Here is a 27,310-nt window from a genome sequence, read left to right as displayed (position 1 = left end):
GTAGAGACATTAGTGGCTTAAAACACAGTGAGGTCATTCCCTGCCCCATCATGTTTTAAGTTGCATTTGCACTTGTTGTGTACACCTAACGACAGGGTGTCTTCACTTCATTTGTCCTCCTGTGCCTGAAATCCCCAGCAAAAAAACTTGTTCAACGAAGCTGCAATCTGCAAATGTGCTGTCTACTGCGCATGCGCTATGGCCGTCTCAAATGTACACACCTCAGCTTACATTTTCAAATCGGATGGAAGCTGGTTTGAGGGGAAACACATCAAACAGCAGCATTTCTCAAGAAACTACAGGATACATGTCAATTATGGCTAACTTCATGTGCAGCGGGCTTCAAACAGCAGTGGTGGGAGCAGCCTGGAGTCGGAGCGAATGGTAATGCGCACACAGCTTATGTGTGGTGGTTCTGCTGCCAGTCTATTAACCTTTTCAATGTTGGTGGCTGGCCATTTGATGCAGCAACACTCAGTTTGAACTTGTACGGCTCATTTTTCTTCTTTGCAATCAATAAAAAGAGGTTTGCTCATCTCATTTATGCTCAATTCTGCATCTGATGAACGCATCAGAAGGGCAATATTTCATGGAAATTTCTTGCTGTCAACACCTATCCCCTGCACAGCAACCTCCCCACAGCTTGTTTTGGACTACATGTCCCATCAGCCCTTGTCAGCACAGCTGTGATGGCTGGGGCTGCTGAGGTTCATAGTCCAAAACATCTAGAGAACACTATCTTGCAGAAGGCTTCCTTATACATAAAGCTTCTCAAAGCCAAGCTCATGACTGGGCTTAGAAAACCAAGCTATTTACCTCCCACCACCCTAAAAAATAGGAAAATAGCTTGGTTTATAGTGAACTCAGTTCTGAGTCAAGTCTCCCCTTTAGTGCTCCTGGTGATATCATCGGGGGGGGGGGGACCCATGGAAGTTAAGAAAATATGGCTGCTGCCATGGTTCCATAAGAAAAACCATTTTTTTCATACAATGTCCTTGAAAGGGACAGGACGTCATCACATCTTGCCATTTTCAGGGACATTTGTAGTCCTGTTTACACCCCAAGTGGCAATGACCATGCTTCTTAGTCACTCCAAGGAGCTAGTCCCTGTTAAGGAAAGGGGAAGAAAGGTTTTAAATCCTCAGACCACCTCTTAAGTGCCTATTTTTCATTATATCTGTGGCTTGTTGGAGAAACCATCAGTACATTAACTGTTGAAATGGGACAGGATGGATCCCTTTGCATCCAAAATAGGAAATGGACACAGACCAGGCTTTGAGTTGTCCATCCATCTCTAATAATTACCAGCTGCTGAGATTTGCATTTCCAAAACAGGAAATATGAAATTAGGTGACATCATGGATTTCTTATCCTCTAATACAGGCATGTCCAACTCCCAAGAGACTGTGATCTACTCCCAGTATTAAAAAACTGGCAGTGATCTACCCATTGTCATTGGAGGGAAGAGGAGTGTGCATGGGGTGGGTGGGTGTGGATTGCCCAGGGTGGTTGAGCTTTTTTAAGGAGGGAAGTGCCTGGAGCTGTTGAGCTTTTGTGTGGGAGGATTGCACAGAGTTCTTTACTTCCTCCCGCCCTGTAACTTTTTGTACATGATAAGGATCCCGCAATCTACCAGGATCAGCCAGGGATCTACCGGTAGATCGCAGTCTACTGGTTGGACATCCCTGCTCTAATATTTAATGCTTGAGCAATTCAGCTGATTATTTGAGCATTCTCTGTGTCATCACGTATGACACTTTTCTTAGAGGGGGAATGATTTAAGATTCCAAAATGGCAGGATGCTGATGACAGCGAGTAAAGAGAGAGATGGAAAGAAAAGAGTGTTCTCTTTGGGCAAAAAGAGACTACAAAATTAACAATCAAGTTGTTCTGCATTAGCTTTTACATAGTTAAAAACTATCCACCAGTTTCTTTGTTGCTATTCACTTTGTCTTTTACCAGCTTGTTAACTGCATCACTTTGATGAATATACACATGCATGACTACATATATAAATGGCTATCACTCATTTGCAAGGCTTTGAAACATTGCTGAAAGTTTAAATGATGGGTAGCATTTATTCATGCTGCAGTATGCTACTCAAAGTTTTGATAAAAATAATAATAAGAATGACATTTGGAGTTAAAAGATGACATCTTGATTAAAGCCAGAACAAATTGCTTGGCATAGGTTCAAGACTCTTTTTTTGCATGCCCTTCAAGTCTTTGATGCTCCCCTGTTGTCTCCAGGCTTGCAGTGGGAGGAGTCAAATCCTGTGGCAATGATGTAATTTCATGGAATCATAGAATCGGAAGGGGCCCCAAGGGTCATCTAGTTCAACCCTCTACAACATACTTCTGCAAGTCAAGTGGGATTGGGGAGAAATTCAGTTTGCATCCAAAGGGAAACCTGGCTAATTTGTACCAATTGAAACACTTCTTTGAAATTTGGACAACTCCGAATTTTGAAGTGCAGTTTTACAGTAATGTAAAGTGTACAAAAATGCCTGTACTAGGGTAAAGTATGCAGAAAAATGCATATACTAGTGAACATAAGATACAAAATGCATTATTTTAGGGAAAACAGCTTGTAAAAATATGCAAATTGTGAGAAATCTGCCCTAAAATGCTGATGAATTTTCACGAAGACTTTGAAATAGCCACCCCAAATTGATGTTGTGATGTAGAGAACTGAATTAAGATAGGGAAAAAAATAGAAACTGAGCAAAACCAGAGTCAACAGGTTCACCTATTCCTATCCCTCGGCCATGCAGTTGTGTTTTCAGGATCCACATGACTCAGTCATCAAAACACTAACCCATATTCCACCTCGCCCAATTTAATTCAGGTTGACTCTTTCTTTCTTCCAATAACCCAGCCTCCATTCCAGCACTGATGAGACCCCTATCTGCCTAGCAAGATTGACACATTCTGTACCTTCAGACTATGCCCTGAGAATGATGCAGTCCTTTTAAAATCGACATTGAACTACACTAGCGCTTGGCACCAACTGCACTATACATTTGAAACACGCCCCTTGAAACTGTCAGGGCTTCCCCAAAGATTCCTGAGAAATGAAGTCAGTTGAGAGAGGTGAGAGTTGTTTGGAGACCTGCATTCCCATTCACAGAGCTACAATTCTCAGAGTTCCATGGGAAGTGATTGCTAAACCATTCTGAGAATTGTAGCTCTACAAGGGGAATGGAAGTCTCCTAACAACTCTTAGCACTCTTAACAAACTACAGCTCTCTGGATTCTTTGGGGGAAGTCAAGAGTGCTTAAAGTAGCATGATACTTCTTTAAATGTATAGTGCGGATGAGGCCTATGTGTATGTGGGGGTGATCACTGCTCATGCATCTGAAGGAGACTCATGCCTATAACAAGTCTTGCCACAATAAATCTGTTGGGTTTTCACACATGCCTATTTTGTGTTTGCTGTTGCCTCTCGCGCTGCTGCAGCAACACTTGTGAAGGATACACAGCTGCCACCCCAAATGGCAGCCCTACGCTGTCTCCTCCTCTCCTGTTCCTTGCAGTGTGTGTTATCCATGCAGTGACATCACTGCTTGGCAACACTCTTTGCCAGTGCAAAGGGCAGCCAATGAATTGACTGAGGGCAGGGAAACTTGGGATGTAACAACATCGTGACTCTGGGGAAGTGAGGAGGAGAAAGGGATGTGGGTCTGCTGCTTCCAGCAGTAGCCACGAGACCCCCATAATGTCAAGCTCTGGTCTGACACAACTGCTTTTTTAAAAGCTTGCTTCTCCTGCTAACAGTCAACTCAATAATGACCGACACATATCACCCGAAGATATGTCATTTCATCTCTGCGGGTGACATCTCAGTTGATCAAACAGTTGTCAAGTTGTTCGCCTTTTTGATGGCTATTAAACATCCCTTCCACAGCTAAATGAGTACACTTGCTAGCAACCCTCCAGCTATTCATAAAGAGATATTATGTTGGTGAAACAAGACCTGGCTGAACATTGCCTGCTCCTGAGGGCTAAAAGGGACTTAAAAGAAAACCCTTCTATACTATTTTGCAAGGGATTCCCCCACTCTCTTTCTCCCCCTGCTCACTCCCCACATACAGACTTTGAGCCCAAAGGCAAAATAACTTTGCCATTATCTCCCTTGGAACATGCACTAACTCACCACTATTTCTGCAGGGCTGAGCTGTTCGTGTCAGTGGAGTCGTCCGGGTGAGCTGGAGAATATCAGAGAGGGTCGCCACTCCTGTTTGCCTGCAACAGAGCCATGTCAAAAGCTTCTCAGTAATCAACAGAGCTTAAAGAAAGTCTCCGATTAGGCTTCCCTTTCATCTTTCTCTCTCCCCTTCCCCTCCCCACTGGTGTTAGCAATCAGCCCTCCAACTCTTCCGCTCTCTTAACAAATTTTGATTTATCTTTTAATCAGGGGATAGGCTGTGCCATTTTTTTTTTTTACTGCAGCAGAAGTTATTCTTGGATGCAAGAGTTTCAGTATTGGCATAGTGGTCGATTAGCCCAGGAATGAGTGCTACAGAAGGGATTGCTTCTGAGCACATGTAAAATAATGCCACACCAAAACTTGTCCTCCTATTTCTCAGCAGTTTCCTTCCCCCACAAAAGAGCTTTATATAATTTGCCTCATTTGCAGGGCATTGAAAATTGATTCAGAATGAGGTTAAGCATCCCTTCTCATTGCAAGGTGGTCAAGATTGGTGCCTGTGTTTCTCTTTCCATTAAAGATTTCTCCAGCACTAGACCCTCTCCCCATCTGTCCATGCTTCCTGATCAGAAGAAGCCCCTTGGGAGACACCACCTCCCCTGCGATTTAATCAAAGTTCAGAAAACTGGAAAGTTATCTACCCAATGCCTGAGACTGGTAAGCCCACTTATTTTGTTTTTAAGGAAAGTCCTCCCTTTTACCTTAAAAACAAAATCTTTCCACTCTTGCTTCTGGAAGAGAAATAAAGAGTTCACATGCATGCACAAACCCATGCAGAAGCCAAGGAACAGCTATCAACATCATGGTGGGCAGCCTCCTTGCCTTTCTGTGCACACAGGAACACCCAGTCAAGGATGTCATGGTTGCTGTTTTTAAGGAAGCTAGGACACCTGGAAAAGCTGCATATTGCTGATCACCAGATGATGATGTGTGGAATGAATGGAAGGGAAGGACACTCACAAAAATCCCTCAGCTTTCTCAAAGGTAAAACAAGTGGATGAAAACTCCCACATCCCACACATGAGAATTTCACTTAATTTTTCTCTTTTCTTGGATATTTTGCATATCCAAAAAAAATTAAAAAATTCTTGGATATATTGAATAATTGATACCAGTCACCACAAAGCTAGGATTAGGAGGAAGGGCTTCCAGGCCTAAGTGCCAAAACACTTCCCCCCCACATTATCAAGCAAAGAAATCTGTGCTCATCCAGCTCAGCCCTAAAATCCATGATCACTGAAATATGAAACTTCTGTCCAATGCCATTCTAGTTCAGACTCAGGTCTCTTGCCAAAGCTGTGTTTGGAAACCTACAAGACCCACTCCAGAAGAATGCTCAGGGCATCTCCGCACATTCAAAAGAGCCAGTAGTGACTACAGTGTTGGACTGAGTCTATTGGACTAAGTCTATACTTAGAGTAATCCAGGTTCAAATTCCTGCTCAGCCATAATGCTCACTAAGCAACGTTGGGCCAGTCCACAGAAAAATTCACAGTTCTCATGATAAAAGGGCTCAATAACAAGAAGTTATGGAACAGTTATTTATCTGTCTACCACCTTCCACAGACATGTATCAAGGTGATGTACAAAATCCATTAAAAAGTGACTAACCGCCCCCCCCCCCGAGTTAAAAACAACACACCCATCCACCCACCCATCCACATCATCAGATAAAATTTTTAAAAATACAAAAGAGACACCCATGTTAGAGATTTATCCATCCAGCTTGGAAAACAAAACAAAATGCTTTCAGTTGTTTCCGGAAGGTAAAGATAGTAGACAACTGTTATATCTCAAGAGAAATGAAGTTCCACAGAACAGGGGCAGTCACACAAAAAGCCCTGCTCTGAGTTCCTGTGGAGTCTGTTTCTGATGTATTTGGAACTTGATGGAGAAGTGCTCCCACAGACCACAATGGCCTACCGGGTATATATGTAACCTGGGCCTGAGCTGCATAAGGTCTTTTATGTTAGTACCAGTCACCATACCCTCCAATATTTCTCCAATGAAAATGGGGACATCCCAAGGAAAACTGGGACATTCCGGGATCAAATCAGAAACCGGGACGGCTTCTCTAAATTGGGGGGATGTCCTTGGAAAATAGGGACACTTGGAGGGTCTGCAGTTACATGCATGATTGTGTAGCCATCCCCACTGACACAATGAATAATAATAATAATAATTTATTATTTGTACCCTGCCCATCTGGCTGGGTTTCCCCAGCCACTCTGGGCGGCTTCCATGGAAACCAAAAATACACTAAAATATCACACATTAAAAACTTCCCTTAAGATGTCTTCTGAATGTCAGGTAGTTGGTTATCGCTTTGACATCTGGTGGGAGGGTGTTCCACAGGGCAGGCGCCACTATCGAGAAGGCCCTCTGCCTGGTTCCCTGTAGCTTTGTTTCTCACAATGAGGGAACCACCAGAAGGCCCTCGGTGCTGGACCTTGGCTTTATTAGTAAAAATATATGCAATGAATTGGGCTGAAAAGACAACAGGGAATCAGCACATGCTCAGATACATTGGTATAATGTGCTCCTGGAGATTCACGCCTGAAATGAGAAGAATTGTGTCCTTAGAAGATTCCAAATGGTCTTGAAAGGTGACCATGTGTAGCACGCATTGCAACAAGTCAGCATGAGGCAGAGAAAGCACAAATTAGTGCTGTGTGTCCCTTGGTCACTGCAAAAGTAAGGTAAGCTCAACAGAAACGCTGCACCCCACCGAAGTGAATCTTCATCAACATTTTCTCTCTTATTTTCCAATGTTTAAATCAGTTTCTTTTCTCATTAACTGATGGAGAATGGTTAAAAAATAAAATAAAATGCAGGATGATTTTTTTTTTTTTTTGGTAGAGCACTAGCATGAATGGCAGTTGCAAGGTCATCATGACAGCTAATAATTTTTCAATCTTTGACACTAGCTTCCTGTTTGGCTTTGAGACATCTCCTTAATCCTTCTTTATCACAGTTGTCCTGATAACAACTTTCTTGCCTCTTGAGAGTGCTTTGAAGATTTATTGGGTACTGGTCTGATAGTGCTTTGAAGGCAAGAGCTCTATACACAAACTCTGGGGCTGGATCTGTAATCTGAAGGAACGCTTCTAAAAGGAAAACCTATTTTCCCCAGCAATGCAACTGGTAAAAAAAGATATATCAATAAATATATTAACATTCAAATGCTGCTTTGTTCTATTTCCATTAAACTTAAAGCTCAGCTCAATAGCTGAATTCACACCATATAATTAAAAGGTGGTGCAGTGGTCTAAACCACTGAGCCTGGGGCTTGGTGATCAGAAGGTTGGCAGTTCGAATCCCCGCGATGGGGTGAACTCCCATTGCTCGGTCCCAGCTCCTGCCAATCTAGCAGTTTGAAAGCACACCAGTGCAAGTAGATAAATAGGTAACACTGTGGCAGGAAGGTAAACGGCATTTCCGTGTGCTGCTCTGGTTTCATGCTGGCCACATGACCCGGAAAAACTGTGTGCAGACAAACGTCAGCTCCCTTGGCCAGTAAAGCGAGATGAGCGCCACAACCCCAGAGTCGTTCGCGACTGGACTTAACTGTCAGGGGTCCCTTTACCTTTTATTAAAGCACTATGATATCATCATGGCTTTCCCCAAAGAATTCTGGGAGCTGTAGTTTGTTAAGGGTGTTGACAGCTGTTAGGGGACCCCTATTTGCCTCCCAGAGCTATAGTTCCCTGGGAAGTGGGATTGAATGTCAAACTACTCCTAGGAACTGTAACTCTAGAAGGGAAATATGGGGTCTCCTAAGAATCTTCAGCAACTATAGCTCCCAGAATTCCTTTGTGTATAGGAATGCAGCCTTAATAACTGAGAACCTTAGGACCAGTTTTAGAATGTATGCAAGTAATGACTGCAGCGTGGGGGGAACTTGAAGGTGATTCATCATAGATCAAAACATCATAGGGAGCACTCTTGTATCTTTTCATATCACCTCAAGTACCAGTCATCAAGGATTGTGAAATCGAGTGATCCAGTTGTACTTGTTAACTGATCCTTGATAAGTCTTCAGTACATGTTTGAAAAGTAGTGTGCTTGGGTTGGCATAAAATCAGTGATTACTTCAGTAGGGCTCCCCCACCTCCAGCAATGAAACTGTTTGACAGGAGATTCAGGACAGACAAGCACTTCCTCTCACATCATTTAACTGATTTGTGGAACTTATTTCCACAACATGTGATAGCCTTTAGTTCAGACAAGGGCTGGGGAACCTGTACTTCTCCAGAGGTAACTGGACTATCAGCCACAGCTACCATGTGGTGATGGGAGTTGTAGTTCAACAACCCTGGCTTAAATGACTTTAAGGAAGACAGTTAAATTCATGAAAGCCAACTGAGGACTACAAGTCATGATGGTACTATGCAACCACCACAGTCATCATCCCACTGCAACATTTGTGTGAGCAAGGCCTGGTGTCCAGGCTGATTGCACATTCAGCCTCAATTATGAAGTTGTGATGAGAGGATTTCCTTCATTTTATTATTCTGTTCTTCCTATGGTTCATTATGAGCTATGTTCTACACTTCCTGAATTCCTGAATATGCAAAACCAGTTTAAGAGTTGGAGCATATGTATGGTGCTGCAGCGTCTAGTTGCTTCAGTTAAACTCTTGCATCTTTTCTCTGTGCATCTCTGTCGGGTACCTTGTCAGCTCTGTATGCTTATATTTGGACATCGTTGAACTCTAACTACTGTTTTGAGAACAGAAGAAGATCCAAAGAAAGGTGGTTTTAAAACCTGTATACATAGACATCAGCACTGACGTTGAAATTACATGCTATATTCTTAGGTGTTATTTACTTCCCTTTTGGGAAAACTCCATGCAAAACTTCTTTCATGTTCCTGAAATAAAAGCTTGTTAAATCTATACTTAACCTGTCCAAAATGGAATGGTGACTTCTACAAAGGCTGGGGAAGGTTCTAATCTATAATTTGCAGGAAATAAGGCTGGTTCTGTGTTGTGCTTTGCAAGAAACTTCATTACTCTACTGCATTCTGAAGCTGCCCTTTATGTCAGAAATACTTGTGTTGGAACATAAATAAATCGGATCTACATTTTTAAAACATTTTTTTAAAAAGGTCTTCCATGGTATATGAAAAAGATATTTCCCACCTTCCTCTTCTACAGTGCCTGAAATATTGAAGAGTAATTGGTAACCAAGACTGCAGTCCTAATGCCTACTTAGTTGAGAGTAAGTGTCATTAAACTCAAAGGGGCTTACTTCTGAGTAAACACTTGTAGGACTACCTGATTAAGCTGGTTCCCAAATGTGATGTTCACTTGCAGTGGTGGCTAGTGTCCATTGGGACTGGTGGAAAGGAAGGCAAAGAAGTCCACAGTATATGCAGCCTGAGCCATTCATGGGCAGAGCCAACTAATCTTAGCTTTGTCCCTATCCTTCTCCTTGCTGAGGTCTACAAGAGCAACATTCAAATTAGGAGGAAGCTAACAGCCAGTGCCATTGCCTGAACTGGATGTACCGGTAAGTAAGAAGGAAGTCAGGTGGGGGCTGGCTGGGAGCAGACTGTGGTTGTTGGGGATGCAGAGCTCCATTTGCCTTTATGGACCAAGCTCCAGCTTATATTTACCTATTGTACTATATGGGATGGCTGCCTACTGAATACTTTATCTTGGAAAGCATTGCCTTTGTGGTGACATCATATGACAGAAAAGCCCTAGCTGCAGTGGTAGATCTGTAATGGCTCAGTCACACAGATGCAATTAATAAGAGCATAAGAAAGGCCCTGCTGGACTAGACCAGTAGGTCTGTCTAGTCCACCATGTTGTTCCCAGATGCCTCTTGGAAGCCCATGAGCAGAACACTTCATGACGCTATTGTGACCAGATGTTAAGAGCTACTGGGGATAGAGCAGGTGTTGGGAACCTTTGGACCTCCAGATGTTGCTGAACTACAGCTCCCATCATCCCTGGGGATGCTTATTGGAGATGATGCAGCAACATCTAGTTCTGCAACATCTAGAGGGCCAAAGGCTGCCAACACCTGCTCTATCCCCAGCTCAAGGGACTGCTTCATGCAAACTGAACTGAGCCACCCGAACTTCCATTTGGAATGTCTTCCGGCATGGTAAATTGTCCTCAGATCCATACTAGCCCTGTACACTTACTCTATACAACGGGTCCTCCTAAACAAGAGACACTATCAAAAGACCTTATGTTTAGACTGAGACTTGGCTTATGTAGCAGTGATCTTTTGGGCTCTGATGCCTTTCTGTATTCTTCTGGATCCTGGTATGACCACTGGACTCTTAGAAGCTCTATGGTGATTCACAAAGGCATACATGATTCTAATGAAAGCTTGCTTAGGGAACCCCAGGTTTCATTTTAAAAGAGATGATGCTTCTAAGTTTCAAGGGACAATGTTTGCTTATATGAAAGGACATCCCGATGTACCCATTTCACAAACAATACATTCTTAATACTTTACAGCGGAATGGTTTCCAACCTGCTCAACAGAGTTTCCTCGGCTAGAGGGCTGCACACGGCTGAAGGACATTAATGACCTTCCAAAGTGCATTTTAAGGGCATAGTTTAATTGCACAGAGTGATGGCTTGGACCAGGCACACCATATGGACTGGAAAAATGCTCTTTTAGAACATGTCCCAGAAACTACTGCTGCACATTGTAGAGATAACTCATAATTGCACTCTCCAGATACTCTTGAATTCCAGCTCCCACCAACCCTGACCACTGACCATTCAGACTGACGGAAGTTGAATTCTAATACATGGAGGGCAACATTATGGTTACCCCTGTTGTAGAGTATTCTGGAGCACACACCTAATTTGTATGCGGTATTTATATTATAGAGGGACGTATGTGGCGTTGTGAGTAAAAGCCTCAGCGCCTAGGACTTGCCGATCATATGGTCGGTGGTTCGAATCTCCGCGGCGGGGTGTGCTCCCGTCATTCGGTCCCAGCGCCTGCCAACCTAGCAGTTCGAAAGCACCTCCGAGTGCAAGTATATAAATAGGGACCGCTTACCAGCGGGAAGGTAAATGGCGTTCTGTGTGCTGCGCTGGCTCGCCAGATGCAGCTTGTCCCCAGAAGTGTCTGCGGGCAGCGCTGGCTCCCGGCCTATAGAGTGAGATGAGCGCACAACCCTAGAGTCTGGCAAGACTGGTCCGTACGGGCAGGGGTACCTTTACCTTTACTTTTTTATTTATATTATAACTATCTGGTCACCACCTAGAGTTAGGATGGGTAACTTGTAACCCTGTAGGGTTTGTTGGACTACAACTTCCATCATTCTGGTTGGCCATTCTGGCTGAGGCTGATGGAAGCTGGAGTTCAACAAGATTGGGAAGCTACAGTTTCCATAGCCCTGATCTAGATTATGCAACACACAGGGCAATGCACAGTCGACAGCAGTTTTGCAGACAACAAAGCAATGCATAAAGGGTTCCTCCAGAGTGAAGCAGTTGAAAACTATTGCTTCATGTTCAGGGCATTTCTTTCTTTTGTATTGGGATCTGCAATAGGGAGCCAAACAGTTTAATTAGGGGAGAAAAGCACTTTTTTTGTCAAGCAACCAGAGCCATTTTCAGATAGTTTTGCACTTGAACATGGCGACCTTTTGCTCCATAAGGCTGTTGTGTAAATGCAACATTTGTTGCCTATTATAAACAGGGATGCTCAAGTGGTGAAGTAGGCACTCTGGAACATTTCACAGATAACACTCTTTTTTCTGAAGAAGAAAAAAAAATCCCCCTCTGATCTGTTAATCATGCATCACAAATTGGTCTGGAAATTGTCTACCTAGATATTGGCTGAAGGCATCCAGTACTCTTTTTTCCCTCTTTTTAATGGCAAACACATTTCAGGAGAGCTTTGGCAGGGGCTTTAAAAAGCAAACACTATTTTACTTGGAAAATATTAATAACCTTTATGACACCTGCCTTTTGATCTTAAGAGAATCATTAGACAGCTTCCACGGCTGAAGCCTTTGCGGTGCCTTCTGAGCAACAAAAGAGATTAATAGATGATCAGAGAGTTTCTTCAGCTCAGCTAGCTGAGCAGTGGATAAGGATGGAAAGAGGCTACAGGTGTTTCTCAGGGCTTTTGAATGCACCGATGGAAAAGCTTCCTCCGGCCTTCCACCCACTTGCTTTCGGCACATGTCAAGACTTGCACCTGCAGCACCTCTTGAATTTTGACCTAAAAGGCAGCAGATTCAGCTCATGTACTGTAAGAACCCTGCTGGTTCAGATAAAAGGCCTAGCTAATGTACTTGCTTAGTTCTTTTCTTGTATTTGTATTCTATCTTTCTTCCATCATAAAATCCAAGACTGCATACAAGTGGTTCCTAGAGATGCACCCACCCTGACACTGATCAGATCCAGACTTGATCAGCACTAGGAAGATAGTTGCCTCATGTGCCTTCAAACCATGTCCTGGGACCTATTCTGTTTTCCACAATAGGCAATCAGATGCCTATCAAAAGCCCTAAGCAGAACATGAATATGAACGTATGAACATAAGAGGAGCCCTGCTGGATCAGCTCAAAGACCCATCTAGTCCAGCATCCTGTTCTCACAGTAGCAAAGCCTGCAAGCAGGACCTTATAGCCACAGCATGCCACCCTCCTGCAAATGCAGGAGCTTCTGCTTTTTGCCCCCAGCACCTGACATTCAGTGGTATACCACCTCTGATCCAAGACTAATAGCCACCATTGACCTTGTCCTCCAAAGCAACTGACCAACCAATGGAATGAGCTGTAGGAAAGACTCTGGCCAAAGGAAGGAAGGGAGACAACTCAATGTAGCCTCTGTCTTTTTCCCAGGAGGTTACAACAGGTAAGATGATACACTTTGGCCTCTGCAAAAGCTTCCATGACAGACTTGCTTCCTGGTCTTGACTTGTAAGGAAACTTGGGTCACATCTACACCATACATTAAAATATGTCTTCTCAAATCTCCCATGAACTTTAGCTTAATCCACACAGAGCTACAGTTGCCAGCACCCTTATTAAACCAAAGTTCCCAGAATTATTTGGGGGAAGCCATGTGCTTTAATTGTATGGCGTAGATGTGGCCTTGGTCCCACTTGCATTCCTTCTTGGCTTGGGCAGGGGCTGGGTCAACCAGAACCCAAGTTCCAAGTCTTTTGCACTCCCCTCCAATGTCCCATGATGGATGCATCATTCTATCATTCTGTTCCTCTTCTTTCTCAACCTGTGGGTCCCCAGATGTTGTTGAACTATAACTCCCATCACCCCTAGCTAGCAAGGCCAGAGCTCAGGGATGATGGGAGTTGTAGTCCAACAACATCTGGGGACCCACAGGTTGAGAACCTCTGATGTAGACAACCCTGAGCTAGATGGACCAATGGTCTGATTCAATGTAAAACACCTTCCTATGTTTCTATTTTCACCTAGATCAGGATTGACTACAAGATGAATGTGGGTAGTGATTCTGGCTGTTGAGTCAGATCCTTATCTCCTTTACCTCCATGTGGATAAATTTGACTGGTGGGTGGGGCAAAATAACCTCAGCCAATGAGACATTTTGAAGCCTCCACAACCAGCTGATTGCTGGGACTTCAAAGCAGGGCTCCCCTCACAGAGAGCTCTGCACTGTGCTTTGAAGTGCTACCAGTTGTTGGTGCTTCAAGAAGTCCCTTTTTTGCCCAGGGATCTTTTTACCTGCCCACATCTGATGTCATTAGCAGTCTACACTGAGTAGCAGTGGTTCCCCAGGGTTTCAGACGGGGGCATTCCAAGCCCTACCTAGATATGCTGGGGATTGAACCTGGACCCTTCAGAATGCAAAGCTGATGCACTGCCGCTGAGCTATGGCCCTTCCCATTGCTTAAGGATAACACAGATTCCCTTTAATACTCTCCATGTTCTGAAAACTTGGCAGAACGCCATTTAACACCCCTCTCTAGCCAAACGGAAACACCAAGCAATAAATACAGAATTCTTAAATGGGAGGGGAAATGGTGGGATTAGATTTGGTTCTGCAGACTCCAAGCCCAATGATCTGCTACTAAGCTACAGACGAGTTGTTCCAGCTGCTCAGACCGGTGCGTCTCCTTATTCCCTCCTGCGATTCTACACATGCGACACTTTGTCTTGTTGTCACACACAAAGAGGGGGAATCGCTCAGGGAATTGGATTGAAGCCACATGTTAAATTGCTTGTGCAGCTTCTGTTATAGGGGCATCAGGCCTTGCCTGCTTCCCGTGATGGGGACATCTCAATCCAATCAGACATGTTCTTCATGATAGCGGTTTCAATCCAATTCAAAAGAAGAAGAAGGTGGTGGAGTGGGGGGTGAGGGAAGAGAAGAGAATGAATGAGAAGACAGATTTCATACATTTTCCCCATTTGCCTTTGTCACAGGTTCAACTGTTTCCCTTAAACACTCCCATCCCCTTCAAGACATTTCCTGCAGAAGAACATTGTGTTATTCAGACACAGGAGCATGGGAAGTTGTCTTCTACTTAGTCAGACCATTGGTCTATCTGTTCAGTATTGTCTACACCAGGCATGTCCAAAGTCCATTTCGGGGGCCTAACCCGGCCCGCTGGTCAGTTTAATCTGGCCCCTGTGGCAGTTCATTTACTGGGGTAAAATCCTAAAATACCCTCAACAACTTCAAACCTAAAAAAAGGCTAACAACTTTGGTTGGTCCTTTGGTCAGCCCTCACGGCCCTTCACTTCATCAAATCTGGCCCTCTTTGGAAAAAGTTTGGACATCACTGGTCTACACAATGGGTAGAGTGTCTGTTTCAGACAAAGGGCCACATTTCTTCATAGGCAACCTTCCAGGGGCCACATGCCAGTGGAAGGTGGAGAAAGAAGCAATATCAAAAGTGGGTGGAACAATTATTATTATTATTCATTTCATTTCTATACCACTTTAAATGTTAAAGAAAAAAAAATCTCAAATCAGTTTACAATATATTAAAAGATCAAATGAAACAAAGAAGAATGAGGAAGAACAAAGAACAAAGAAAGACAACTATAAAGTATATATTCAAAGCAAAATAATTAACATAAAAGAAAAACATTACCTTCTCAACAGATCTCAACAGAACATTACGAAGGAGGTCAACTACAGAATGCACATTTAATGCAGCAAAGTTGGCTAAAGCAATACCTTAAACATTTCAAAAGAAAACATGACTAAAGGAAGTCAAATATAAAGTGCACTTTTATAACAGCATGATCAACAAGAGAATAAACATTATCATAAGCATAGAGCATATCTGCTACTGTTGCTGCCAATCCTGCCAATGGTGGTTCATGGTGGTTGGCAGCTGTGGAAGCTCAGGCTCAATGACCTGGGTCTGCACTAAAAGACAGCCAGGATGGTCTATGGCCTCTTCAGTAGCCTCAGCTTTGGGTAGCTGGAGTCAGACAGGGCCCTCTCCTCCCAGGGACGGTGGAAAAAGGCCTCCAAGGCGGGGAGCAGGTCTTCTAGGACCTTTCTTAATGGATGCATTTATTCATCTATCACATTATTATCTTTCCTCCAAGGAGCTCTAGGTGGCATAAATATGTATCCTCATTTTTGTCCTCACAACAACCCTGTGAGGTAGGTTAGGTTGTGAGGAAGTGTCTGGTCCAAGGGCATTTGAACCCTGGTTACACAAGTTCTAGTCCACAACTCTAACCACTTTATCACTATACTGGCTCTCTTGTTGATGTTGGTTCTTCACCCTCACTAAAATTTGAGACGGAACCCTTAATTTTAGGTTTTCCCCTCATGACTTTGATAAATGAGGTTTCAGGGCACATTCGGCTGTATCCAGTGGGGGTTCTACTCTGAGTAGACCCATTGAAATTTATGGATATGAACTAACTTGTATCTTTTCATTTCAATGGGTTTACTCCAAGCAGAACTTAGTGAGTTGCAACTCCTTGCCCTTCCTCTTTTAAGACACATCACACAACTTCTTACATTAATATAGGTTTTTATATGGTGATGATCAGAACTTTGTTAAAGAAAAGAAAGTGTGAGGAAGGTATGCAACAAACACCTGCCCCTGTAGATTTTTTTTTATAAAAATGATTATTTTTACCTTGGAATGAGGTCCGTTTGGTGGATTTCAATTCAGGAAGAACAAGAGCCTCAGCTGGATCTATGGACTGTTTCATGTAAGAGTCCATCAATATTTCATACTATTATTGTCTCTGCCTCCTCTTAGTTTCCTTGTTATCTTGCACAATGAGGAGGGCAGGGAGCTGCAATAAGATACATCAGTGGGAGAGTGTGAAGCGATGCTTCAGTAGCAGGGCGTTAGGCTTCTGATGCCAACAAGCCTCTCGACCTTGACCTCCTTTAAGTGTGTCCTCCCTTGGAGCCGCATAATTAGAATATAGATCTTTCTTCTTGCTGTACTGTGAATGAGGAAGGGGGACAGCTTGAAAATGAAACTGGCATAAGAACGAACAGGGACGGGTAAAATTGCAAATTTCAGTTTCTCTCTGCTTCTCAGTTTTTCCAGTCTTGAGTTCAGCCAACATAATTCTGCACAAATTTGCATTTTTTTTAAAAAAGGAACTGTACACTCACAAGAATCTAGCAACAATTTAGTGCACATTTATTTTAATATACACCTCTAATAAACATATTTTTGCAAGCAGTTTTCCTTATATTTCACACATTTTGTATGTTATTTGCACTTTTAGCCGCTTTCCCACGTGCTCCTTTCATTTTTCTCTCCATTGCTAAATTAGACCAGTGACCCATCCAATCCAGTATCCTGTATGCATGTGGCCAAACAGATGCCCACAAAAAAGGACATCAGTACAACAGCAATATTTCCACTTGCGATCCTCAGGAAATGGTCTTCAAAGGCAAATACTCTCAGACACTGGAGGGAGTATATACAGCTATCAGTGGCATAGCGTGGGTTGTCAGCACCCGGGGCAAGGCAAGTAATTTGTGCCCCCTAACCCGTGGATTTGCGCCCCCTAACCCTAACCCCCAGATGTTGTGCCCGGTGCAGCTGGCCCTCCTGCACTCCCCACGCTACGCCACTGACAGCCATCATGGTTAGTAGTTGCTTATTTGAATAAAGAGGATATCATTCTTAAATAAGATTCAGGACAATCTCAAGTTCATCCTCACAGATTCCAGGGAGGTGTGCAACAACAAAAAAAACACAATGTAATAAAACATCACATCAACTCCACACATTCTTCATAGTAAGATAACTAAGAAGCAAACATAGCTACAAAATTATAAAGCAGACAGAGACAGTAAAGACTATTTTAGATTCCTGGACAGAGAGATATGTTTTGAGCTGGTGCTGAAAAATAGTAAAGTTGGTGCCAGTCAAACTGCCTGAGGGTGCCACCACAGAAGAGGCCCAACAAAAAAAATCGGATCTTTTATTACCAAAGTATCAGAATATTTTCCAATCCCGACAATCTCACACTGACCTATTTAAGGTTCACCGTAGTTAAAATTTACCACTTTAGCATTAAAAACACATTAAAAGCTTCTAATAACACTCACTATATCAGCAGAGTAATAAGCCTTCCCAAACTGGCCACAGCCATGAGATGATTGACCCAGCCAGTAAATCGGTGCCCTTGGCTTTACCTCTGCACGTCAATCAATTACAGTCGTCAATCATGCCCAAGTACTGCCTGCCTCAGCAGGTCTTACTGCTTAATCATATAACTGTTGAGCTAATACCATTCATATTTCTGGCCTTAAAAAACTCCTCTAGGAATTCTCATCCATTATGGCATCAAAATTAACGAGATCTTAAAGTGTGCACTATATCACTTGCAACTTAATACTCTGCTAAATGGAAAACATCAAAATTGAGCATAATTTATCACTATTTACATTTGCTTGTTAATTAGCAGTTCTCATGAATGATCAAGTAATTGAGAATAAAGAATTTTCTTCTTTTCCCAGACAAGTTTGTGGATGGGAGTGGATGTTCCCTCCTAAGTGTTTACCTGAGAGCAAGTTTATGTATCAAACTTAAAGGTGCACTGAGCCCCCATAATTTGCAAAAATGTGTATATTAATCAAAACTACATATGAAAACACATGATGGGAGAAATTTGCACTAAATTGCTGCAGGAGTGTGGAGAACTGAATCTGTGACTGGAAAAAACGGGGGAAACACAGAGAATTGGATGAATTGACAGATTCATCCATCCCTAAATCCTATATTTGCTTCTCAGTAGACACAGATTGGTTTGCCCCATAAAAGACATAAATGATCCCCTCCCCAGTAAAGAGTGATGTATCTATGCACCTCAACAAAAGCAGAAGATAGGAAACAAACTGCATTAGCTCTAGAGACGACTTTATGAAAATACCAGAGAAGTGTGGTTTTGGAAGCAAATCTATATTGTTAGTCACTCAGTGAGAACGATGTAGACAAAACATTATTAATGCTAACTATGTCTGGATTGCACATTCAACCAAGATAGGAGTCAACATGTTTGGTAACATCAAAGGGAACCTGATACCTGAAAGTATAAGAAGATTAACGTTTACAGTGATCTGTAGGTTTGCCTGTTCCAGGGAGACTAACAGACACAGCCAGGAGGGACACTTAGTTATAAATTGGCATGGGAATCCTCTCATGTGCTTAACAAAATCTGGCACTGTATATAAACTCATATTTGAGGCCTTTTCTTTTAAACCCCCCTACTACAAGCCGCAGAGAAACGTGGTCTATAATGCTAACAGACAAAACAGTGAAAAGTTTTTTGTGGGGGACTTTGAATAAGGAAACCACTTCAAGACTTCAGCTCCTGCAATGTGGCTTTCAAGGATTTTCCCGGAGATTCTGCTATTGAGTGATTTAGGGCCCTTTTACGATGCATTCAGGAACATTTTGCACTCCTGGTGGTATTGGGGTGGTTATGCTCAATCCTGCTTTCAAAACCATTTGTGGCTGCAAAAGTTTTGTAGTGGACATACCACTTCGGGGCATGTCCTATACCATCCTACTGCAATTCTGTCACTTTTTATACCAACAAATGTCCCAGGCTTTTCAATGTGTCCTGCTTTCGCTGTGCCATAGTTGCCCTCCAGATGGCAATAAGGCAGTAACACCAGAGAAGCATCTCAGAACAGCTAATAATGTGTGGACAGTCCAGTATAAATCCATCACTCATGCACTATCATTGCATCAATGATAAGTTGCAGAAAATATATGCAAAAATCCCCCAGTCTGTAGCAGCCCTTACACAGCAATTCTGTAGACACTTTACACTGGAGTAAGCCCCATTGAACGGAATGGGGCTTTCTTCACAGTGAGATAGTGCCGTTATGATAGTGCCTAGCTGCAGCCCACAGCTAGTTACTTGATCAGTAGATTTCAGAATGCTTTGCCATAGATTATCAAGTATTTCTGATGCTAAATGATCAAACAGTAGCAGCAACTATGGCTGTGCAAACACTATACCTTTAAAGCATATTTGAAGCACAATCCTTCCCCTTAATGAACTCTGTAGTTTGTTAAGAGTTGCTTGGCAAACTACAGCGCCCACAACACTTTGAGATAAAGGCTATGTTTTAAATGCATTTTAAAGGTACAGCACATCCAGAGCTTAAATTATACTGCTGAAATTAAAATCACTTGAGGCAAGCAGTGTGGGAGGAGGACCATGAACTTCATTCCAATCTGTTACTCTTGAACAGTGTTTGGCTTCAGGGCCTGGCTGCTGGATCCCATGATTCTAGTAAAAAACACCAAAACAACACACCAAAACATGAAATCTGCCCACCCCTGCGATCAGACTTATCTCTAAGTAAACATAAATAGAATCAGGCATTAACATCTAAGGTGATTCAATAAAACCAAAATGCCTTTGGGATGTGCCCTGCACTCAGTAACTCCAAATAAATGGAAAAACACAGTGCCAAGTTTCCTCTCCCATCCCCCACTCATCTCCTTCTTGAGGAATGATATATAGATCTTTTTTAAAAAACTATAAAGATGGAGCCAATCTGCTCCCACATGTTGCTACCTACCCAATTTGGCAACACCAAAGTATAAATTGACTATAACCTTGCTTTATGAACAGCTGCTGGAAATTACCACTCTGCTCAAAGATAATTGGCAATTAGTTAAACAACACTCATTAAACTCTTTTCTCCTGGCTCCGGCTGGTGCGAGTCAATCTTCCAAAATTTAAATTAAATAAAATGTTGTGCAAACTTGTTCCCGTATCTCTCTTGCTACCTGAAGCAACTCACTAGGAAAAGTATAATTTGCATTATCCTTTGAGGCAACAATGATGGAAGACTGCTAATATCTGGGTTCTTGGCCAAAGCTGGAAGACTTGCTAGTCACAAATGCAGCCATGTTAATGAGAGATAAGAAACAGTTTCACATGTTGAATAAGATGTCAAAGTTAATTGATCCTCTAAGAATCCCGTTGAGATAAGCTAGCATTGTATCTATTTAACACAGTGTTTTGCAAGGCTCCTATCCTCAAGGAACATTCCATATAAATTTATATGTCATATCTGAAAGGTCTGACTATCAGCCCACTTGAACTAAGAGCATAGAGCAGGCATGGCGAAAACATGGCCCTCCAGGTGTAGCTGGACTACAATTCCCATCATCCCTGTCCATTGACAATACTGGCTGGGACTGATGGAGTTGTAGTCCAACAGCATATGGCAGACCACATTATCCTCATCCCAATCTTACAGCTCATCCAACACTTTTAGCCCTTTCCCCACTTGCCATATGTCACTGAATTACAGCTCCCCATCAGCCTGGGCAAGCATGGCCAATGTCCAGGGATGATGGGAGTTGTAGTTCAGCAGTTTCTGAAGGGCCAAAGGTTCCCTATACCTAGTTTATCGCAATGTTATACAACCATTCTGCAAACAAATCGGAAGGGAATCATTCATAAAAATAGCTGATATTGTCTATCCTCCTCACAAACTTTGTGTGAAGAAATCAGGGATCAATGCTCAATACAGCTTGTCTGGAAATCCTGTAACATCAGTGAATTTGTGTGTATGTGAAAATACCTGGAAGATTTCCACTGAACGGAGTGAAACCTTTTTGACCATTGCATTGAGATCTGCCTTATAAGGTGACTGTAGCCCTCTTCATATGTCGTGTCTGAAAAGTAAGCATCAAGCCATATATATGGTGCTTTCCTACCTTCCTGCATTGAATGGGGTAATTCCTACGATTTCATGAATGCAAGTAGAAGCCTCTGCATGGTTAGGAACCTTGCTTTCTGAAGCAAACACAGGTAAATAGCTCCCCCACCCAAACCTTCCTAACTGAACATGGGATGATCAGGAACAGGAAAAGTGAGTTGGTATGTAAGTATTTTCAACAAGGGATGAAATTTCCTGATCTGATCTTTCCTTGAACTTTAACCAAAGCATAGGAAGTCTGGAAGACTATTTATCCATTGCCTAAGATTAAGATGGCCTTGCTGATTTTGTATGAAGGACCTATTACACTTCTTTAAAAAAGAAGAAGATTCCCACATTGTTTTTTTTAAAGTTTTCAAAATTTCTTTATTTCTTTATTTTGGCAATGTACATAACACTTAATTACATTGATCCTATGTGCTGTTTGTGAAGGTCAGTAAAATGCAAATACAGGTCAACTATAAAATCAGAATTGTTAAAATTCCTTCTGGAATAATGGGGGGGAAAAAGGTTTTTAGTAGCTTCTGGAAGTTCAACAGGGAGGGGCTGCTGATCTGACATCAGCTGAAATTGGGCCCACAAAACTCAATGCACAGCTCCTGATGGATATGAGCTTTGCTCATGGGAGGCATGGGAGACCATCAAGGAAAATGACAAACAGCTGTCAGGTGCACAGTGGACAGTCTCCCCAGCTTCCTGTGCTTAGAGAAAAGCCCAGCCAAGGATAGCATTGTGTTTTCTGAAAAGGGAGATACCCTGCAAGGCACTAGAGCTCAGATCACCAGAGAGATGCTTTGCAGAGTGAAAGGAAAGACCCTTCACAAACACTTTATGGCCACCTCGGTCAGAAGGTAAGGACAACAAAACTCTGCATCCCACCTGTGAGAACATCCCCACTTTTTTCTCCCCTTTGATAACTTTTGGATGCATTCCTTTTCTCATTAATTGATGGATGGTAAAAAAGAACAGCAAGACAAGTTTTCACCACCACATTATCTCTCACACTTGTACCAACATACATTTGAGGCTGCATGGTTGTATGGGGAAGGTGTGCCTCTCCAGGTGTTGCTGGAATACAACTCCCACCCTCCCTGACTGTTTCACATACTGGATGGGTCTGATGTGACTTGTAAGTGCAACAACATCTGGAGGGCCACACAGTCTCCATCCCTGCTGTATCACCTGATTAGGGTTTCAAGTCATATCCCACAACTAGCAACTGAACTCTTTCCTAGCCCTAGAAAGCTTTCATAGCCCTTCCTCCCTATTTATCAGTCCTGTCTGCCAAAGGCCTCATGCAACATGATGCTTCTGTAAGTCCCTTGCATTTTTATAGGTCAGCTGACCACAACCCATACTGCAAAGAGGAGCATAATAGCCCATCATTGGAATGACTGTTGAGGAATGCTGTGGAGCTGTAGCAAGAACAGTGAATGCAGAGTAATGAGCTACCACACCACAACATTGTTTAAGAATACCTTTCAACTTTTAACAACTAGCTAATAATGTAAGCAGTGTTTTATTTGAAACAGGATAAATCCATTTGATGTAACTTCAGCTTAAGCATCCTGAACTGTCTGAAGTCTCCCCCTACTGGTTAACCAACACCATTTCCAGCATGGTTAACTATCTAGTTTACCTTGGAACATAGGGAGCTGCCTTATACTGAGCCACACCATTGGTCTGTCTAGCAAAGTATTGTCAACAATGACTAGAAACAGTTCTCCAGGGTTTCAAGCAGTGTTCTTCCACAACCCTACTTGGAGATTCTGGTGATTGAACATGAGTCTTTCTGCATGCAAGCATGAGTCTTTCTGCTGCTGAACGGTGACCCTGACAACAACAACAACAACAACAACAACAACAATTAATATGTTGCCCATCTTACTGGGTTGCTCCAGCCACTCTGGGCAGCTTCCAACAATTTATAAAACCACAGGAAAACATCAAAGATCCCTAGACAGGGCTGCCTTCAGGTGTCTTCTAAAAGTCAAATAGTTGTTTATTTCCTTGATCTCTGATGGAATGACATTCCACAGGGCGGGTGCGGCTACTGAGAAGGCCTTCTCCCTGGTTCCCTGTAACCTCACTTCTCACCATGAGGGAACTGACAGAAGGCCCTCAGAATTAGATCTCAGTGTCTGGGCTGAATAACAGTAGTGAAGACACTAATTTAGGTATACAGGACTGAAGCAGTTTAGGACTTTAAAGGCCAGCACTTTGAATTCCCCTTAAAAATAAAAATAGAGGGTTTAGTCTCTGTAGGGACTAGAGGAGATGCCATGTAAATATATATGAAAAAGTCAAACATCTAGCACCAAACTATTTGTAAGAATTGCAGATAAAAAGGCAGTGCTAGGACAACAGAATTCCATGCTTCCATGACTGGCTGTAGCAAAAAAGGACAAAGTTCTGCATGCAGGACATGTGATGCAAATCAGAGATCAATTACAGTTAAGGGGTTTTGTGTAGGTGGACCTGTGGTGTGGGGGATTGCGCTCAACTCCACAAATTCAGTTACTCAACCAGTTCTCTGAACAGGACTCATGTCATTATGAAGGATCAGCCACAGATACTTTGAGAGTTTTTTATTCAGTGCACCAGCCAAATCAGTTGTAAACTGTTGGGCTTTTGGAGGATGTTGATGAGACGTGTTGATAAGTTAGAATGGTAGGAATGCAAACAATGTGACTCTGGTGTGTGTCACCAAATGCCAAGCCACCAAGGCTAGTTTTTGGAACGCTGCCTAGTTGTTACATACCCCTTGGTTGGCCTTAATGGACTTTCATTTTAAGCCATCTGTCTGCCCATTTTCATGAGTTAGAAAACAAGCACAATGACAATCTTACAGGATGCCTCAGTTGACACATTTGCAGCGTCAATATGCCAGATCTAACTATGAGCCATGGTTCACAAGGCCAGATTTCTGATACAGCCCTTTCTCTTGTGAGGATGAGGATGATTTACATCCTGCCTTTCCCCCCAAACAAGGTGGCTCATAAAAATTAAATACTGATAAAACAAATATAGCTAAAAACCTATCAAAGGTTGTCGTTAAAAAGTAGACTATATATGGAATTAAAATGATGTAAAAAAGAACTACTGAACTGCAGATACTACTACTACCACCAGTGCTAATAATAATAATAATAATAATAATAATAATACAGCACAGCATTAAGAGCCCTTTCCTTACAATAAATCAGTTCCCCAAACTCTGCTGGAATAAAAATGTCTCCACCTGCTGGCAGAAGGGCAACAAGGAGGGAGCCAATTGAGCTTCTCTAAGAAGCGAGTTCCAAACCCAGGGAGCAGCCACTGAGAAGGCCCTCTCCCTTGTCACCACCAGGCATGCCTGTGAATGTGGACTGCGAAAAGGATCTCCCCTGAAGATCTCAGAACCTGTGTAGGTTCAAATGGGAGAAGCAGACTCTTTTATGCCTTTTTATTCTCCTTGCTTTTACTTGTTAAATTGCATTTCTATGTGTCTGATTTTGTTTTTGTTACACATTAATTATTCCACAGGAAGCTGCATTTTACCAAGTCAAAACACTGGTCCATCTAGTTCAGAACTGTGTACGTTGGATGGCAGTGGTTCTACAGGGTTTCAGAGTCTTTCCTAGGCTACCTGGAGATGATGGGGACTAAACCCAGGACCTTCTGCATGCAAAGCAGATGCTCTACCACTAAGCTAAAGGTAGCTCTCTGGATGTTTTTTGGACTACAACTCTCATCGTGCCTTACTATTGGTCATCCTAGCTGAGAATCATGGGAGTTGGAGTCCAACCATATCCGGTTTCCCACCTCAGCACTAAGCTGCAGTCTTTCTCCTGCTTTTAGCATTTTTATTTCAAGATCCCTTGTAAGAGCTTGCCTAAAGGGAGGGGTAGCAATTAAAAACCATAAAATAATATAATACAATAATGCAACATTGAAGGACCTAATTCACAATTTAATTTGTGCTGAGGCTTATTAGAATCTGGCCCTGTGACCTTTCTCAAACTGCAGAGATTGGAGACGAGAGAGAAGAAGATTGCAAAACTGAACTGTGTGAGAAGCAAGGACTCAGCACTATTACTGCCCTGCATTGTGCATGAGAGCTGTCCCTTGGGATATGATATTCTGCAGCCTCACACCAGTGGAGAGGGGGCACAGCTCTTCTCACACATCCCTTAACATGCACACAATTGCTCCAGTCACTGAATGAGGCAGCTCATTCCTGCAGGAGCTCTTCATGCACAGGGGAGTACACATGGGGCTCTGGATCCAGGTGCAAATATTTAGACATTCCTTCCTCTGTGGCCTGAAGTAAGCTGTTTGACTTATGACCTCAGGTCCTCAAGGGAAAGGAAGATATTTTAATCCTATTATTATTATTATTATTATTATTATTATTATTATTATCATCATCATCATCATTATTACTAGTAGACGACAAAATCTTTAGAGCATCACAGTGCTGAGGTATGGGGACAAAAGCATTCAGCTCCAACTCACCCACAACTGTTCTCTTTTCAAGGCAAGCAGAGCAAGACAGTCTCTCTGGAAACACAGTCAAAGCCCTGTTAACAGAAACTTGAATTGTCCTTTGGAAGTGTCAAAACGGTTGACATCTATTGAGACATGACTTTCCGGCTCTGCTCTTGAACAACTCTTACAAACACACACTTGTAGTGATGGCAAAGCCTTTACACGCCCTGCACATTGCTTTTTAACTTCCTTGATTTGGAAGCAAACAATGCCATTCCCCACTTGATAGCTCAAGATGTCGACGCAGACTGATTCCCTGACACCTTGCAGCAGGGAAGAGATAAACACCCTGCTGTGGAGTTGCATGACTTTACAAGTGTCTGTGATTTTGCCAAGGGATATATTTTGCCCATCTCCCATGGCAGAACTGTACCCCTCACTCACTTCTTTTAAGGGCTTTTGTGTTTTGACTCATGACATGTGCTCTGGGCCACTCTGTCTCTTCCAGAGGTTCTTTCACCTGACATGGGAGATGAGAAGGGGAGGGGGAAGAAGAAGAAGAAGGTCAGATTGAGAGAGAAAAAAGAAATACAACCCCCACACCAAACAGCTATATGTGAAACCATTTCACTTACTTCTACTCTCTTCGGCCCAGCCATGTGTAAGGAAGGAGAGAACAATGGAGAAGTTCCAACTCAATTCTCCTGGCAAATCAGAGCCCCCTCTAGAGGAAGGCAAAGCAGTCAAGGAGGCATGTAAATGATCTCTAACCAATAACTCCAGTCTACTTGTGGTCTCCAAGTAGGGTCTGTGCAATCCCTTGTTCTGAACAGTAATGAATGTATGTAGTGCTATGTGCTCCACAAGCAGAGCACTGAAAGATTAGAGAGGGGAGGTTGGCCTGGGACATGTCAATATGGATCTGAGATGATCAAAGGAAGTTGTCCCTCGTGGGTTGGAGATTGGGATGGGTTGGAGGCGGGGGGAAGGGGAGGAAGAATGTGAAGTGCTTCTTAATGTGGTTTCCCTGTATTCTCTCTTTTAAAAGGAACAGCTTCATCCTCCCTCATAATCTGTTTCCTCCATATGGCTACCCCAATAAATATTTCAAGATTTTGTTTGAAGGATACAATTTTTTTAAAATTGAGGGGTCAGGAGGGAACTGCCATCATTTGTGCAAAGTTGTAATACCTATATCATAATGCACTGTAGGCAAAATATGTAAATACATCTTAAGGAATACAAGTAGGGTTTTTTAATTATTTGTATGTATGCCTATGCCTGCCAACCTAGCAGTTCGAAAGCACCTCCGGGTGCAAGTAGATAAATAGGGACCGCTTACCAGCGGGAAGGTAAACGGCGTTTCCGTGTGCGGCTCTGGCTCGCCAGAGCAGCGATGTCACGCTGGCCACGTGACCCGGAAGTGTCTCCGGACAGCGCTGGCCCCTGGCCTCTTGAGTGAGATG

General features: G+C 42.8%; 1 long non-coding RNA gene across 2 annotated transcripts; it reads right to left on the bottom strand.

Annotated features, from left to right (window-relative positions):
• Positions 1-1,278: 1,278 nt before the first annotated feature.
• LOC310850994 lies at positions 1,279-26,329 on the bottom strand. Of its 2 annotated transcripts, XR_014567525.1 has the most exons (4): positions 25,872-26,329; positions 16,291-16,609; positions 4,157-4,245; positions 1,279-2,357 (listed from the first exon to the last, which is right to left on the bottom strand). It is a non-coding gene; the product is annotated as an uncharacterized lncRNA (long non-coding RNA). The 2 variants fall into 2 exon arrangements; XR_014567526.1 differs by lacking the exon at positions 16,291-16,609.
• Between the last annotated feature and the right edge of the window lie 981 nt (positions 26,330-27,310).

This window comes from Podarcis gaigeae, assembly GCF_964106915.1.
Source record: "Podarcis gaigeae genome assembly, chromosome: 8".
Classification (NCBI taxonomy): Eukaryota; Metazoa; Chordata; class Lepidosauria; order Squamata; family Lacertidae; genus Podarcis; species Podarcis gaigeae.
Note: the sequence above shows the minus strand (reverse complement) of the source record. Positions and strands in the feature narration are given on the sequence as shown.